This window comes from Bos mutus, chromosome 21 (genome assembly GCF_027580195.1).
Source record: "Bos mutus isolate GX-2022 chromosome 21, NWIPB_WYAK_1.1, whole genome shotgun sequence".
Lineage (NCBI taxonomy): Eukaryota > Metazoa > Chordata > Mammalia > Artiodactyla > Bovidae > Bos > Bos mutus.
The window spans coordinates 33,927,361-33,938,561 of NC_091637.1; the positions used below are offsets into that span (position 1 = coordinate 33,927,361).

General features: G+C 40.1%; 1 pseudogene; it reads left to right on the forward strand.

Moving 5' to 3' along the window:
* The first annotated feature begins 3,308 nt into the window (after positions 1–3,308).
* On the forward strand, positions 3,309–5,090 carry LOC138984378 (tropomyosin alpha-3 chain pseudogene; annotated as a pseudogene).
* The last annotated feature ends 6,111 nt before the right edge of the window (positions 5,091–11,201 follow it).

An 11,201-nucleotide genomic window follows, 5' to 3' on the forward strand; every position in this document is an offset into this window, starting at 1 on the left:
CTTCCCGGCGAGGCTGCCCAGCAGTTGCTGCCCCTGCTTCCTCCTGCCAGACTTTGAGCCCCTGGGAGAGGAAGCAAAGGTGAAGGTGGGGGTTTGAGGGTGGGGGTGGGGGCTCAAACATCCACAGTCCCATTCTCCTGCTGCTGTGATCAGTTTCATCACTCAGAGCTGCCCAAGAGGCTTGCCCACCAACTGCCAGGGACCTGGGGGAAGGCAGTAACCGAAGCCTTCAGTGCAATAGCTCGCATAGCTGCTGAGTCAGTGCTGGCCACAGAAATGGGAACCCAGGGCACTGGGGAGGAGGATGGGTGTCCCAGAACCCCTAACCCATCAAATTCAGTAAAGTCCTCACAAGCATCAAGGCTGGGACCTGTCTATTTCCTCCTTCTCCCTCAGGGCATGGAACCTGCATGTCTTCACCCCCTGGTCCTGAGCCCCACCCAGAGTTGTCCAGCACACTGAGTAGCTCTGTTCCTGGGTGGGTGGAGGGCACTGCCAGAGAAAGAAAAGGGAAGAATGAGGCTCTGCCACTGACCACTTCTCTCTCAGGTCACTTGAGCCCCCAACAAACTCTCAGTGCATCTCGACACTGGGGAAGGCTTCTATTTTTCTGCTTCCTACTGAGCTGAGTGTTTTTGTGTTCCAGAAGCTTCCCTGCCTGCAGAGAAAGCCCAGTGACTTGATTTTGTTGACAGCCATCAGACCCTGGGGAAAAACATCTCAGATCCTATTCATCCATGATAGACCCATCAACGTAAACCCGTCTCTGCTCCACGGGTGCTGGCACCTAAGGAGGTAGCTCACTGCTGTGCTACCTGTGACACCTGAAGAAGTGGACACTCAGCATTGAGAGAGAGGGATGGCAGAGTTCTGTAGAGTAACACAGGGGGCTGCTGCTGCTAAGTCACTTCAGTCGTGCCTGACTCTGTGCGACCCAATGGATGGCAGCCCACCAGGCTCTTCTTTCCTGGGATTCTCCAGGCAAGAATACTGGAGTGGGTTGCCATTTCCTTCTCCAATGTATGCATGCATGCTAAGTTGCTTCAGTCATGTCCAACTCTGTGCGACCCTATGGACAGCAGCCCGCCAGGCTCCTCTGTCCACGGGATTTTCTAGGCAAGAATACTGGAGTGGGTTGCCATTTCCTTCTGCTAGACACTCTTAAAAATACTTGGAAGATTCTGTGTTGGCACAGAAAGCCCTACAATACAGTAAATGTTTGCAAAAATTTCAGAATTGAAAACCAATAGAGTTCTCAGCCTTTTATGGATTGTGATAAGCCCACTTGAAAAATCTTATGAAAGTTAAGGATCCTCTCCCCATATACAAATATACATAGCTTGGCGCTTATTCTCAAAGCTGCAAAGAACTTCATTCTGTCCCTATTACATTGTAAATGATTGCAACCTCATGAAATTTCCTTATGCATCTCAAAAAGATACTTTACTTAGTGCCTTTGGGTAATTTTAATTTATTGTTATGTAAGCTTTTTAACTGTTTATTTTGTTTTTAAAATGTTACTCTAATTTAAACTAAGGGGAAAGTATAAAGAACAGAGAGTCCATGTGCAAAAAGGGAAGTAAAATATATGCTCCTAACAATCTGGGTAGAGAGATGTTTAGGGATTTCATTAACAGTGACTAGGATTTCATGCCAATCTTCCCACCAAAACCAACCCCAAACACACTTGTTTAAAATGTATGGAAACCTTACAAGCCTTGAAGAACTCCCAATGCAAGAGTTATTATTAGGTTAAAACAGAAGGAATAATGGGAATCAAGACAGGTAGCTCTATTTCTCTGAGAGAATTTGCTAAATCCACAGAATTTGAGCTTCTGTTTGAAGAGCACCTAAAATGATGGTGTAGAAATCAAAGATCACGAGGTCTAGTCTAGACAGACAGGTCTAGTCAAACCGTCCCTGCAATAAGCTGTGAACTTAAAAGGCTACATGCTCAAATTAACAAAAAAGAGGTATTGAGTTAGTAATTGCAAATAATTTCTTGAAAGTTTGCAATTACCTGGACTTTTTAATGGACTCTCAAGCCTTGAACTTCTGTTATTGTACTTATGGATTGTGTTCCAAAGTACCTGGCAGAATCTATGGCAAATCTAGAAGAAATTCACTTATCTTCAAAATTCGAATTATACCTAAAAAGTTATTTTTCAAGTACAGTGACAAGCATATAGCCAAATACAAACAGCTCAGCAAACACATAAGGATACAAGACATCATGACTAAGAAATAGTAAATAACAAAAAAGAGGAAAAACCCTTTAGTTTTTAAGATAATATTATCAGTATAATATAGATGTCTCCTTTTACAGCTATTAGCATTTCCCTCATATATTGAGGTCCTCCTCTGTTGGGTGGATATATATTTACAATTGTTATATTTTCTTTGTAGATTGATCTCTTGATCATTACGCAGTGTCCTTCTTTGTCTCTTGTAACAGTCTTTATTTTAAAGTTATTTTGTTTGATATGAGTTTTGCTACTCCAACTTTCTTTTGACCTCCATTTGCATGGAACACCTTTTTCTATCCCCTCACTTTCAGTCTTTATATGTGCCTGTATCTGATGTGGGTCTTCTGTAGACAACGCATATATGGGCCTTATTTTTGTATCCATTCAGCAAGTCTGTGTCTTGTTGGAGCATTTAAAGCTTTTAGAGTTAAGGTAATTATTGACATTATGTTATTGCCATCTTGTTAATTGTTTTGGATTTGTTTTGGTAGATCTTTTTCCTTCCCTCCCTCTTTGGTTCTCTCTTCTTGTGATTTGATGATTATGTTTAGTATCATGTTTGGATTTGTGTGTGCGTGTCTACTGTAGGTTTGGTTCCCATGAGGTTTTGATTAATTGTTTTTTGTTGATAATTTCAAATGCATTTTGCAGTATCTCCTCTTTTCCTTTTGACCTATATTTGTGTGTGGATGTTTTCCTGTCTTTCTTTGTTTGTCTTAACTCTTTCCATTTAATTTTCTGGTTTTGTTCTGCCTTTTATTTGAAGTTCCTTTAGATTGTAAAGATGGTTTAGTATCAGCTTTTGATTTTTCCACCAAATCTGAATGGATTTGTAGAGCATTCTTGTGTGCTTCATCACTTTAAATGTAGGATTCCCTTTGAGTTTCCCATGAGGTTTTGATGCACAATATTGTTTTAAGTTGCTGATCTCTTAATTTCAAATGCATTCCCAATATCCTGATCACCACCATTAAGGCGGTGAAGCGCAAGATCCAGGTTCTGCAGCAGCAGGCCGGTGATGCAGAGGAGAGGGCCGAGCGCCTCCCGCGGGAAGTGGAGGGAGAAGGACGGGCCTGAGAACAGGCTGAGGCTGAGGTGACCTCCTTGAACCTTAGGATCCAGCTGGTTGAAGAGGAGCTGGACCGAGCCCAAGAGCGCCTGGCCACTGCCCTGCAAAAGCTGGAGGAAGCTGAGAAAGCTGCTGATGAGAGCGACAGAGGTATGAAGGTTATTGAAAACTGAGCCTTAAAAGATGAAGAAAAAATGGAACTCCAGGAAATCCAACTCAAAGAAGCTAAGCACATTGCAGAAGAGGCAGACAGGAAGTATGAAGAGGTGGCTCGCAAGTTGGTGATTATTGAGGGAGACTTGGAGCGCACAGAGGAGCGAATTGAGCTGGCAGAGTCCCGTTGCCGAGAGATGGATGAGCAAATCAGACTGGTGGACCAGAACCTGAAGTGTCTGAGTGCTGCCGAAGAAAAGTACTCTCAAAAAGAAGACAAATATGAGGAAGAGACAAAGATTCTTACCGATAAACTCAAGGAGGCAGAGACCTGTGCTGAGTTTGCTGAGAGATCAGTAGCCAAGCTGGAAAAGACAGCTGATGATTTGGAAGATAAACTGAAACGCACCAAAGAGGAGCACCTCTGTACACAAAGGATGCTGCACCAGACTGCTTGACCTGAATGAGATGTAGAGCACCCCAGCCCCGCCCTGCCGCTGCTCCTCCCTCTCACCCCGACTCGCTGGGGCCAGCCTGCCCGAAGCTGACCTTTAAACTGAGGGCTGATCTTTCACTGGAAGGCTGCTTTCTCCTTTCGCCACCTCTCCCACCCCCCTACTCCTGTGTCCTTTTCGCCAAACTGTCTCTGCCTCTCCCCAGAGATTCCAGTTGGGCTAGAGGCTGAGCACCTCTGGGAACAACGTTTAAGGGAATGTGAGCACAAGGCAAAGTGTCTTTAAAAGCATGTTGTGATGTACACATTTTGTAATTACCTTTTTTGTTGTTGATGTAACAACCATTTGTAAAAAAACATTCCAGATAATTCCATAGTTCTGAAGCAGCAGTCTAATCCCTTTCTCACTTTTGGAAGGTAACATTTCAGCTTAATGCATATTGCCTTCTCCAGAGAGAAAGGGAAAAGGTTTGGGCCTGCCTTACTGAGCGCCTAGCAGCCCAGAGAAAGGCTCCATTTGGGGAAACCTCATTGCTCTGTAAAAAGTACCTGCCAAACCAGAAAGATGATTCCAGGAGGAGTTAGCCAAAAAAAAAAAAAAAAAAGTGCTGTTCAGGTTTTCAGCTTTAAATTTGGACAACCTTTTTTTTTTCTTTTTTCATCAGAAGTGACCAAACAATTAAGATGGTGAAACCTCTGAGACCAAATCCTTGTTGCAGCTCTACCCTGTTCCCAACTGCTTACAGGATGGATCATGTGCCCCTTATATTGAAGTGACCGCTCATTTGCTCTCCTGCCTCCTTGAAAGAAAGGAAAGAAAATTATGTTTTGCCACTGATTTAGCCATATGAAACTCATCTCACCACCCTTTACTGGGTCTGAAGCTGCTGTCTCTAAAAGTGCCATCTCATTGTGCTTTGTACTGGTTAGTGCTGGAGAAATCTTGAAAAGCGAATGTACAAAACTTGTAAATTTTTATATTTTGGAACTTTGCTTCTTTGGGGTTGAGGCGCACTGGTCACCCCTCTGCCTGTGAGAGCTCTCTACAGTCTGTGGGCTAGCAGTGTGCTGATCTTTTAAAGTTTCTTTCCCTACCCAATCCCCCTTTTTTGATGAGGTTTCAGTGAGGTCTGTTAGGTGTGCATCCTGCAGCTTAATTGGCTTAAAATGTTCTCACCTTTTGTGTGGTCTCTCTAGGGACCAACTAAGAAAAAAAAAACCAATAGTGTAACTTTTTGATACTGAAAATTGATAAATGTCTTTTTGAAATAAAGAACCAGTCCCTCCAAAAAAATAAATACACACATCTCCAGGCTGGGAAGCCTGATGTGGGGCTAGGGAGTCTCACCCTTGTGAGAGAATTTCTGAGAAATAATTATTTTCCGGTTTGTCGGTTGCTCACTTGGTGGTATGGGGTTTGATTTTATTGTGAAAGAGCCCCTCTTGACATCTCATTGTAGCTTCTTCTTTGTCTGTGTGAGTAGAATATCTTTTCTAGTCTGTCAAAGTCTTTTTTCATAAATGATTGTCCAGCAAGTTAGTTGTGATTTTGGTGTTTTCATTAGCAGAGGTATTCTCAAGTCCTTCTACTCCACCATCTCATTTTTCATTCTATACAAGTTTTTTTTTCAGTTGTAAATGCTACCATACTACATTATCCATGGTTGATTATATAAGTGAATGTGAAACCGCAGAATGGGAGGGCCAACTATAAGTTTTACCTGGATGTTCCACTGGGTGGAGGGTTGCTGCCCTTAACCCCTGCACTGTTCAAACATCCACTATAAATAAAAAGTCAAAATTTTAAAAGAATGGAGACAAAAAATGAGTTTAAAATGATTAATAATGGCAAAAATAATTTATAGTAAAATTTATTGAGTATGAATAAAGATAAAACTTGATTATTTAAAATAAAGGAAAAAACTTTTAAAAGAAGAATTTCTTTATAAACTTAACAAAGGGAAAAATTTTTAGATATAAAAAGTGCTAACCAATAATAATTACAAGGTAAAAATGGATAAATTGATCCACATAAAAATTTATTGGGTATATATGAATAGAGGTGGGGCTCCCCTGATAGCTCAGCTGGTAAACAACCCCCCTGCAATGCAGGAGACCCTGGTTTGATACCTGGGTCAGGAACATCCCCTGGAGAAGGGATAGGCTACCCACTCCAGTATTCATGGGCTTCCCTGGTGGCTCAGATGGTAAAGAATCCACCTACAATGTGGGAGACCTTAGTTCAATCCCTGGGTTAGGAAGATCCCCTGGAGAAGGGTATGGCAACCCACTCCAGTATTCTTGCCTGGAGAATCCCTATGGACAGAGGAGTCTGGTGGGCTACAGTCTATGGGGTCATAAAGAGTTGGGCACGACTGAGTGACTAAGCACAGCATGGTATGAATAAAAGTGAAATTCTGATTATCCAAAATATTAAGACAGTGAAAAGTAAAGCCACAGGGTTAGAGAAGATACTTGCATTAACTGAGAAAGGGTTTGTATGTGGGAGATGTGTGTGTGTGTGTGTATGTCATATCTATGTTATCTTATATGTCATTGGGAAGCCAATAATTTTGAAAATTTACATAAATTTGACAAATCCCTAAAAAATATAACTTAGTGAAATATACCCAAGAAGTTTTAATTTTCCTTTAAACATTAAATAAATTGATTCTGTTTTCAAAAACATTCTATCAAGGACAGCCCCATGCTCATAAAGCTTCACTGAGCATCTCAACAAAATATTCAAAGAACACTACACCATATCTTCTGGAGAGGAGATGCTGCCTATCTCCTTTATGAGACTAGCAAAGCCTCAATGCCAAACCCAATAAAGACAATATGGGGAAGGAATATTACAGGCTAATTTCACTTGAATATTGAGGTATGTCAAATAATTCAACAAGGAAAAGTAATATATCAGGATGAATTTGGGTTTATCCTAGGAGTGGGTGACTTTTTATTCAAACCCAATTGCTGTAAAACAACACATTGATTGATAAAAGGAGAAATGCCATGTGATTATTCAATTGAAATAAAACAAGCATTTGCTGAAGTTCATTAATTAAAATTCTAGCGAAGTATAAATAAAAAATAATGTTTTTAACCTGATAAAATGTCTCCATAAAAACCCCCAGCAATCATAAAGGATATCATAGAGGCATGAAACACACAGTGTTTTTGCTTGAGAGCAAAACAATATAAGGACATGCGGATAGCCATAATCACCGTTTCTCTTTAGTATTTATACTAGAGATTTTACACAGTGCACGTAAGCAGGAAATAGAAGCGAAAGGCATAAGGTCATGAAAAGCAGAAATAAAACTGAGTACTTGAAATGCTATTGTGTGTGTAGAAAATGCCCAAGAACTTGCAGCTCAACTATTACAGTTAATAAGGCAGTTTGACAAATTTGCTGGGCCATAAAACCAACTTAAACATTAATTATATTTTGATATATACTATAATACTGTTGGAAATTTTGAGGAAGTTAACATTTAAATCATGAAAATTATCAAATAACTATAAATCCAAAAAAAGTTGTGCAAGACCTCTTTGGTGAAAATATGTATAAAATTATAAGAAGAGACACTTAATAGGACCTAAGCATAGAGATATTCCATGGCGGTGTTTGAAACAGAAAAAAAAGTTTTTTAAAGTCAATTCTCCAAGAAGTGTTCTATAGGATTCATTGCATCTGAGAGGTATTTCATAGAACTTAATTGATTCTAAACAGATATGGAGAAACCAATGGTCAACATTAGCCAAGACTTGAAGAATGAGAATAAGATGGGAAGTCTTATTGTAGCAAATGAAGCCACTGTAATGAAGGTAGTGTGGTACTGATAGGGGCATAGACACATAGACTAATGGACAAGAAATAGAGATTCCACACACATTTAGACACTGATACACACGTATTGGGAGAAGGCAATGGCAACCCACTCCAGTACTCTTGCTTGGAAAATCCCATGCACAGAGGAGCCTGGTAGGCTACAGTCCGTGGGGTCGCGAAGAGCCGGACATGACTGAGTCACTTCACTTTCACTTTTCACTTTCATGCACTGGAGAAGGAAATGGCAACCCACTCCAGTGTTCTTGCCTGGAGAATCCCAGGGACGGGGGAGCCTGGTGGGCTGCCATCTATGGGGTCGCACAGAGTTGGACACAACTGAAGCGACTTAGCAGCAGCAGCAGCACACACATTTTGAATGCTTGGTTTATGATGGAGGATTTATGGCAGAGAGTGGGGAAAAGATTTTTTTTCTTTTTACTCCTCAGTAAGTGGTTCTAGGACAATAAATGCCTCTATGATATCCTTTAAGAACACATGTTTCTTCTTGACCCTTATTTCACACCATGTCCAATTATCTGTTTTATGTGGATTATGGATCTAAATGTGAATATGTATTTGAAAATGTAATAATAACTTTATGATAGGTAAATATTTTCAATGCTGTATACAGAAGTATTAATCATTAATAAATGTAATGATGACTTAGACATCAAAGTAGAGAGAAACAAAAGCCAGAGTTTAGGGATTAGAGAGACCATTTGGGTAGAGGGGGGATATATGATGGTAGAGAGAGGGGTGTATGTTTTTATTTTGTATTTTGATGAAATGTGACTGAACTGGACTGAAACTGATATTTGAACAAATAGGATGGTGATATGTTTCACAATATCCATAGCTAGTTACATCTGCTTCGGGCTGTTTTATTACATTTCCGTCAGTTAAATGTATTTTTCTTCTCTGGGCTGTTGGGACACCAGCAGGGTGTTTCCCATCTCCTTCCTGGCTCCCAACGCCACCAACAGTCCAAGTCTTCCAGGCAGGCGGTTGTCAGGTGGTGCTGGGTCACTTCTCCTTCCCTCTTTTTGCTGCTACTTTGGTCAGAAACCAACGTAGTTAGTCTTGACTTTGTAGGAGACCAGTGTATTCCTGAAGCATTCTGGAAATCCTCAGGGCTGCCTTAAAATCACTCTTAGAAGGATGTTTTGGAAGCTCCTTGTGGGTACTTCTACTGATCAGCTTGTGTTGCCCCCATGACTGTCTTCCCACCACATGTGAAATGAAAGACAAATGAAATAGAAACACAACGCTCCAAAATCTATGAGATGCAAAAAGCAACTCTAAGAGGGAATTTTAGTGCAACACAGGCTTTCCTCAAGAGATAAGAAACATCTCAAATAAGTGAAGTTACCTATCATCAAAAGGCATTGGAAAAAGAACAAAGTCCAAAGTCAGGAGAAGGAAGGAAATAATAAAGACCAGAGAGGAAATAAAGCAAATAATGGAAATAAAATCAATGTAACCAAGAGCTGATTTTTCTTAAGGGACAAGCAAAATTAATAAACTTTTAGCCAGACTCACCAAGAAGAAAAGAGAGAGGACCCAAGTAAACAAAATAAGAAATGAAAGAGGAGAAATAACAACTGACATCACAGAGATACAAAAAATCATAAGCAAACACTACAAACAGCTGCTGCTGCTGCTGCTGCTAAGTCGCTTCAGTTGTGCGACCCCATAGACGGCAGCCCACCAGGCTCCCCTGTCCCTGAGATTCTCCAGGCAAGAACACTGGAGTGGGTTGCCATTTCCTTCTCCAATGCATGAAAGTGAAAAGTGAAAGTGAAGTCGCTTGGTCGTGTCTGACTCTTAGCAACCCCACAGACTGCAGCCTACCAGGCTCCTCTGTGCATGGAATTTTCCAGGCAAGAGTACTGGAGTGGGTTGCCATTGCCTTCTCTGACAAACAGCTATATGCCAGCAAATTGGTCAACCTAGAAGAAATGGACAAATTTCTAGAAAGATACAACTTGCCAAGACTGAGTCAAGAAGAGATGGATAATTGGAACTGACTGATTACTAGTAGTAACATCAAATTTCTAAATAAAAGCACTTCTAGCAATCAAAAGTCCAAGGCCAGACAATGTCACAAGAGTGTTATACCAAACATATAAGAGTTAATACCTATCCTTCTCAAACTATTCCAAAAGTTTAAAGAGGAAGATACACTCCCAAATTCATTGCATGAGGGCATCATTGAAAGTGAAGTGAAAGTGTTAGTTGCTCAGTCATGTCTGACTCTTTGTGACCCCATGGACTGTAGCTCGCCAGGCTCCTTTGTCCATGGAATTCTCCAGGCAAGAATACTGGAATGGGTTGCCATTCCCTTTTCCAGAGGATCTTCCGTACTCAGGGATCGAACCTGGGTCTGCTGCATTGCAGGCAGATTCTTTACTGTATGAGCCACAAGGGAAGCCTGAGAGCACCATTACCCTATTACCAAAACCAGACAAAGGTGCTACAAAAAAAAAAAAAAAAGAAATTATAGGCCAGTAGCTTTGATGAAGATAGATTTGAAAATCCTTAGCAAAATATTAACAAGCCATATCCAACAACATACAAGAAGGATCATATAATGTGACCCAGTTGTTTTATTCCAGGGACACAAGGACAATTCATCATTCACAAATCAATGGCTGTGATATGCCATGTTATAAAAAGTACAGAAAAATCACATGATCATTTCAATAGATGAGGAAGAATCACTTGACAGAATTTAACATCCACTGATGATAAAAACTCTTAGCAAAGTGGGTGTACAGGGAACATATCTCAACATAATAAAGGTCATTTAGGACAAACTCAGTTGACAATGCCCATTTCTATTTAACATACTATTGGAAGTATCAGCCACAGCATAAGACAAGGGGGAAAAAAAGCATCTAAATTGGAAGTGAAGAAGTAAAACTGCAGATGACAAGATACTTCAGATAGAAACCCTAAAGTCTCCATCCCTAAACTATTAGAATTAATAAATGAATTTGGCATAGTTGCACGATACAAGATTAATACACAGAAATCTGTTGCTTTTCTACACACCAGCAATTAACTATCATAAAGAGAAAATAAAACAATCCTATTTAAAATAGGAAGCAATTTAAATCTATTTAGAATAGATGCAATTCTATTGCATCAAAAAGAATAAAATTAAAGAATAAACTTATCCAAGGAAGTAAAGAAAACTATAAAACATTGATGAAGGAAATTTGAGATGATAAAAAGAAATTGAAAAATATCTGGTGCTCTTAGAGCAGAAGAATTAATATTGTTAAAATGACCTTACTACCCAAAGCAATCTACAGACTTAATGCTATCCTTATCAAAATACCCATGACATTTTCCACAGAACCAGAAAAAATAACCTTAAAATTTACATGGAACCACAAAAGACCCCAAATTGCCAAGGCAATCTTGAGGAAAAAGTAGCAA